Genomic DNA, 6,232 nt, shown 5'->3' with positions numbered 1-6,232 from the left:
GACTGAATGAACTTCTTNTCCTCCTCTGGTCCCAGGTCTAGGATTCATTGCTTCTGTTCTTGTACATGAGTGTCTACTGAGGAAGCAAAACACTGACAAAACATTTATCTCCTTGAAACATATGTGTCATTAGGAAGCCNGGGTTTTCTTCTACAGGAGTAGCAATATTTGATGGATACTTTTCCCCTTTGTAGAGAGCAGCATTTTACATTGAGAAAGGAACAACATTGTTGTGTCTACATAGTTGGATCACAGGGTTGATCTGAGAACTTGCCAAGCTTATTAAGACTACTTCCAGTATGCTTTTGAGTAGATGTTGCAGCTAACCCCATTTGTATTGTTTTTGAAATAAACTAAAATACCAGATTTAAGACAATTGATGGATGGCATGATGTATAACAAAATTGTAGTCATACTAGGACTACTGTCAGTTAAATAACAGGAATTGTTTAATAATGTGTTTTAACTATGTGTTTGTAAATGGAAGCAACAGTAAATATCCTGAATTAACTTTGACATTACCTTTGAGTGTGTTGTCTTACAGATGAGCTGGTGAAGAAGTCTTGGAGACACAGGGTTTCCATCTCTTATCATGGGGCTCAATGTCTCATCATGGGGTTTGTGAGAGAAGTACCTGTCTTTAGCTTGTATAATGATTATCCTCTTAACAATTAATTATGTACAATTTCTACCTCTTCAGAAAAGGATTCATTGTTAAATTACCATTTTTGATGTTTTCATATTTAAATTTCTGATTTGTTTGAATTATCCTGACAAGATACAGAAAACNCCTTTTTCTTTTTCTTCATTTTGTATTTTATTTTGTATTTTAAATCCAGCAAATAAACCTGCAACTGACATGTACAATCGTGGAAATTGTCTAAAATTATTTAAAGAGTTGTGATTCCACAGTATCTTCTGAGCATTTTTTATTCATACTCACATATGCTTTCTTGGTACCAATGAGCATGGGGGGAGGGAATTAAAGGAGCTTGCAGCAGTGTTTAGAGACCTTGCACTGTCTTTCTTGTTTGCTCCAGAAGTCTGTGTCCTTGACTCTCTGTCACCTCATGTCCAACCCACAATGGGAGGAAAGGTCAGCCAGGAGTTCCAGGGGACAGGAAATAATGGTAGTGTCTTTGGATATGTCTTTTGAAATGGTCTTTAGCTGTTTGTTTTCTCCTTTCAATTTTTCCTGTTTTAATGATGGTTTTACTGCTGTGAACAGATATCATGACAAATGCACTCTCATAAGGACAACATTTAATTGGGGCTCGATTACAATTCAGAGGTTCACTCCATTATCATCAATGCTTGTGCATGACAAAGCCCAGGATGGCATGGGGGCATAGGAGCTGGGAGTTCTACATCTTGTTACAAGGGCTGTCAGGAGAAGACTGGCTTCCAGGCAGCTAGGAGAAGGATCTTAAAGTACTGTCATTCATGGAACAGAAAAACTTCATGTCATCCTCATATAATAAAGAGTTGCACCATGGGAAGGCAGAAAGAAATTAACAGAGGCCTTGAAATACATTTATGGTGGATTGAGACCCCAAAAGAATAGATTTGCGTTTGTAAAAAGGCTTTAGAATTTACTCTTTACGAGGCTAAAATATTTTCAATACAATATGGTTACATAATTAAAAATCATATCACACAGATATGTGCCCCAAGGGCCCTGACTCAGTTCTTGGCTCTTCTGGTCACCCAGCTGTGTCTGGATGACCAAGAATCAGAACCTCACCCCCACCCTCCAGCCCAGGCCCGCGACCTGTCACAGCCCAGGAACTCCCAAACCAGCTCTGGCCTGCCCCTCATCACGGTCTGCATTTCCCATCGCTGAGCAGAGTCCTGGCTTCCCCTGAAGCCCAGCACCAATCACTCTGCAGAAAGGAAAAACCACTCATATATTCCTCCGTTCAGAGCCCAAAGAGGCTGAAACCAGCGGAAGTGAACACATGAACTGACAGATTCACTGACCAATCAGAGCCTCCATACATGCCTGCCAGTCAGAATAGGAGGAGGGTTCTTCCGGAAATCACGTGGCAGGTTCCATGCTATTGTGAGAGTTTAAGTGAATTGGTGTGTTTTGCTCTGACCTCAACTGCTGAGTACTGAGGGAAGGCTAAGCAAGCTCTGAAGTTGCAGCATGGCCAGCACATGCTCACTGCCCACAAAGGTGAGGAGCGGGAGCCACTGTGCTGGGTCCAACTCAGGGCTGGGCGGGAAGCAGCAGCTGTATGCAGCGCTGTGTGAGGTCTCTTAGTGTTTGCCATTCCTGGACCCAGCTGGGGCAACTGAATAACTTCCCCATTTCGGCTGAATCTGCACAAAGCATTTGGAGCAGGGGCTTGTTTATAGAAACATTCTTAAGAGGATGCCAGTGGCAGGCAGGCTTGGTTCCTCTAGTAGAGTCTACAAGCTCTTCTCTTCTATCTATCATTTTTTGTTGTGATTCATTTGGGGTTAATTTTGTCTACTTGTAAAAGGCATCCCATCTGTTGGGTGACTGAGAGCACGTTCTTTCAATATGCCTCTGTTTTTAAGGAACCAAAAGATCCGTTAATTTTTGTATAGCTGCACATTTATTTAGCCATTTTGAAAAATGTTTCTGAGACAAGCTATGTTATAACACGGATCCCCGTCCCATGCTCCACAGGGCAATGACCCTGCTTTCCTTTTTATTAGACTTCCTAAGTTCGAATGTTAAATGTATGTACAAGAGCGTTTTTAAAATTACTATTCAAGTTCTGTAATTAACTGTTCTTTGCAGTGAAAGGAAAAGTGCGTTCCAGTGGAACATGTGTTCTGCCTTCAGACTAGAACAGGAGGAATGGTTTACTGTGTACACAGTAGGGTGAAACAATGTTGATAAGAGCTAACTCACAGACTAAAGTTTAAGGGAGTCATCTTCAGTGGTCACCATTCTGAGGCAAAGTGAGTGATTGTTTTAAATTCCTCAGCATTGATTAATTCATGCATGTTTATAGAAATTGTACAGATTGGTGGGTATACAAATTGAGGAGGTTCTGTGGGATCAAACTTTGTTGATGTAATTATGTCAGCTGAGAAGCTGTGTGTGTGTCAGCAGCCTATATTACACATAAGGACAAGATCATACATCATCTTATTGATGGCATTTCCTCAGCAGGGAATGGCCTGCTGTTCTTGAAAGTCACTATTGTTATTTGTCTGTCCCTCTTTCTGTTATCACCAGCCACAATGCATGTTTCATGGAAATTAACTCCAGGGTTCAAATGCTTGGCAGGAAGCAGACATTATAATGCTCTTCTAAGTTGTTTTCTTTGTGGTTTCTAGAGGGCATGGGTTTTCCTCAAGTCATAAGGAGGCATGAGAGACTGCAGAGCCATAGCCACCATTCTGATCTCCATGTAGAGAGATCTGTAGAGCATGGGACTCACTGTTTGGAGGATGAATAGTAGGTGGACAGTGAGAAATTTAACAGTTAAAGTCACTTTGATTTTTGTTATTGTTTTTGGAGTTTGTGAGGTTTATTTTTTGTTTTGTTTTACTTACAATACACATGTGCTCATAAGTAACATTGTTCAAGTTCACATTTAAGGGACTATACCCTTATAAAGGATCCCTACAACCAATGCCCTATTGGTTATAAAACAGCACAGAATGGGGCTGGAGAGATGGTCAGTGGGTAAAAGCACTGACTATTCTTATGAAGGTCCTGAGTTCAAATTCCCGCAACCACATGGTGGCTTACAACCATCTGTAATGACATCTGANACCCTCTACTGGTGTGTCTGAAGACAGATACAGTGTACTTACATATAAATAGTAAATAAATCTTAACAAATAAAAAAAAAAACAGCACAGAATGAAAGCTTAAGCAATGTTCTCTCCTGTTTGGTTGATTTCAGAACTGAGTTTGATTATTTCCTGCAGGCTACTCCTCTTGGGTGCATTTGCTTCTTTTTGTTCTAGAACTTTCAGGTGTGCTGTCAAGCTGCTGGTATAAGCTCTCTCCAGTTTCTTTATGGAGGCACTTAGAGCTATGAATTTTCCTCTTACATTGCTTTCATTGTTTCCCATCAGTTTTGGTATGATGTGTCTTCATTCTCATAAAATTCTCAAAAGCCTTTAATTTTTTTCTTTATTTCTTCCTTGACTAAGTAATCATTGAGTAGAGTTGTTAAGCTTCCATGTGCATGTGTGCTTTCCTTTGCTTTTGTTGGTATTTAAGACCAGCCTTAGTCAGTGGTGATCTGATGCGGTGCATGGGATGATTTCAGTCTTCTTGTATCTGTTGAGCCTGTTTTGTGACCGATTATATGGTCAGTTTTGGAGAAGGTACTGTGAGGTGCTGAGGCGAAGGTGTATTCTTGGCCTTTAGGATGAAATGTTTGTTTCATAACTTCTGTTATTTTCACTGTGTCTCTGTTTAGTTTCTGTTTCCNTGANCTGTCCNTTGCTGAGANTGGGNTGTTGAAGTCTCCCACTATNATTNTGTGANGTGCAATGTGCANTTTGANNTTTAGTTAAGTTTGTATTATGAAAGTGGTTGCCCTTGNATTTGGAGCATANNTGTTCAGAATTGAGAGTTCCTTGCTTTTTGTAGTTTGTAATATTCATACAGAATCTATGATATCTCCTTAGCATTGTTTATCTGTTTGTCACTTTATATCTGTTAATTTGTACTCTTCTTGCAAATGTATGTCCCATTCAATAGGTGAGGAAATGCGAGATGCGAACCTAATAATTAAGTTTCTGTCTGAAAAGACATTGTGATTACATGATACCTTCTGTGTTAGGATGGAGGAAAAGGGAGACTATTTTGAATACATTGTCAATGAAATATATGTCCAATATGTGAGCACCATGCTTTCTACTATAATCATGTTGTATGGGATGTTTTAGAATGCAGTGACATATGAGGATGTGCATGTGAACTTTACTCGGGAAGAATGGGCTTTGCTGGATCCTTCNCAGAAGNGTCTCTACNAGGATGTGATGCTGGAGACCTACAGGAACCTCAGAGCTATAGGTAAGACTGTTCATGTGGTTTTCCTTTATAAGTTAGAGGGAAACTGTTTCCTTTGGTTTGAATGTCTGTTTGTCTTTTTGCTTGCTTCTTTTGTTGTTGATGCTCTTCTATAATTTACATTGAGAAGGAAGAATGAGGTGAATGAGTCAGACATGGTTCTAAGGTTCACTGAAGATAGTACNNTAAACTTTGCCTCAATTCCAATAATACATCATACATTTTCTGGTACTATGTTTTAGACTCTTATTGGGAAGACCACAGTAATGAAGAAAAGTCTCAAACTTCTAGAAGAAGTGGAAGGTAATTTTTATTTACATGCTGATCCAAATGTGCCTCAGAAGAAATCTTCATGGGTTCTTGAAATTTTAGTTCAAGGCAACAGTATATGTAAATAAGCATAAGATACTGAGTATTAAATTCTCACAAATGCATTTACCCCTATGTCATGTACTCTATTTCAGTTGGCAGGGCATTCTTCAATGTCCAATACTGCCTTAACAGATAGAACTATTTCAAGAAGAGCTGCATTGGCACTAAAATGCAGACCTGCCTCACGGTTTAGTCTTATACTTCTTAGATATTGCAGAATTGTATTCACTTTGATCGTATGATGTGTATATATCCAAAAACNTCTCATAAACAAATAGTTCACAGTAACACATATGTAATCAGTACTTGTAGAAATGTAGTTAAGTTTAGTGATAGTGGAAGTTTATAATGATTGAGAAAGTTGAATAGAAAACTTCATAGAAATACCTCACATGTCTCTGGAGAATAAAAATTCAAACTTTGTGAATATAATGTCTTTCCATTTTATTTGCTTTTGTACCTTTCACAAGTATATTATAAGGCACCATATCTGTCTGTCTATCTATCTATCTATCTATCTATCTATCTATCTATCTATCTATCTATCTCTATCTTATATAAAGGATTCAGGCCCTATTTATTAAAGATATTGACAGAAACACTGAATGTGTTTTTTCTCCAAAGACAGCTAGAAGATATCTTGTTATCGCCACTTAGAGTATATTTGTTGAACGAGATATGATTTTACAGTTAATTGATTTTCCAACTTCATTAGGAGTAAATCAACAAACACACTACAAAAGATTCCCAGGAGTATTAGTAATGTAGAAATTTTCTGTTTTTTACTGGTTCACTGTCCAAATATAATACGGCTTAATCTACAAGAAAATTTATGAATGCAGTCAT

General features: G+C 38.6%; 1 long non-coding RNA gene across 1 annotated transcript; it reads left to right on the top strand.

Annotated features, from left to right (window-relative positions):
- The first annotated feature begins 2,137 nt into the window (after positions 1 to 2,137).
- Positions 2,138 to 5,387, top strand: LOC110288295. The gene is made up of 3 exons (XR_002377280.2): positions 2,138 to 2,179; positions 4,891 to 5,017; positions 5,257 to 5,387. It is a non-coding gene; the product is annotated as an uncharacterized LOC110288295 (long non-coding RNA).
- The last annotated feature ends 845 nt before the right edge of the window (positions 5,388 to 6,232 follow it).

Source organism: Mus caroli, unplaced genomic scaffold (genome assembly GCF_900094665.2).
Source record: "Mus caroli unplaced genomic scaffold, CAROLI_EIJ_v1.1 scaffold_18666_U1_1, whole genome shotgun sequence".
In the NCBI taxonomy this organism is placed as follows: domain Eukaryota; kingdom Metazoa; phylum Chordata; class Mammalia; order Rodentia; family Muridae; genus Mus; species Mus caroli.
The sequence above is the reverse complement of the archived record's forward strand: the minus strand, read 5'-3'. Positions and strand labels throughout refer to the sequence as shown.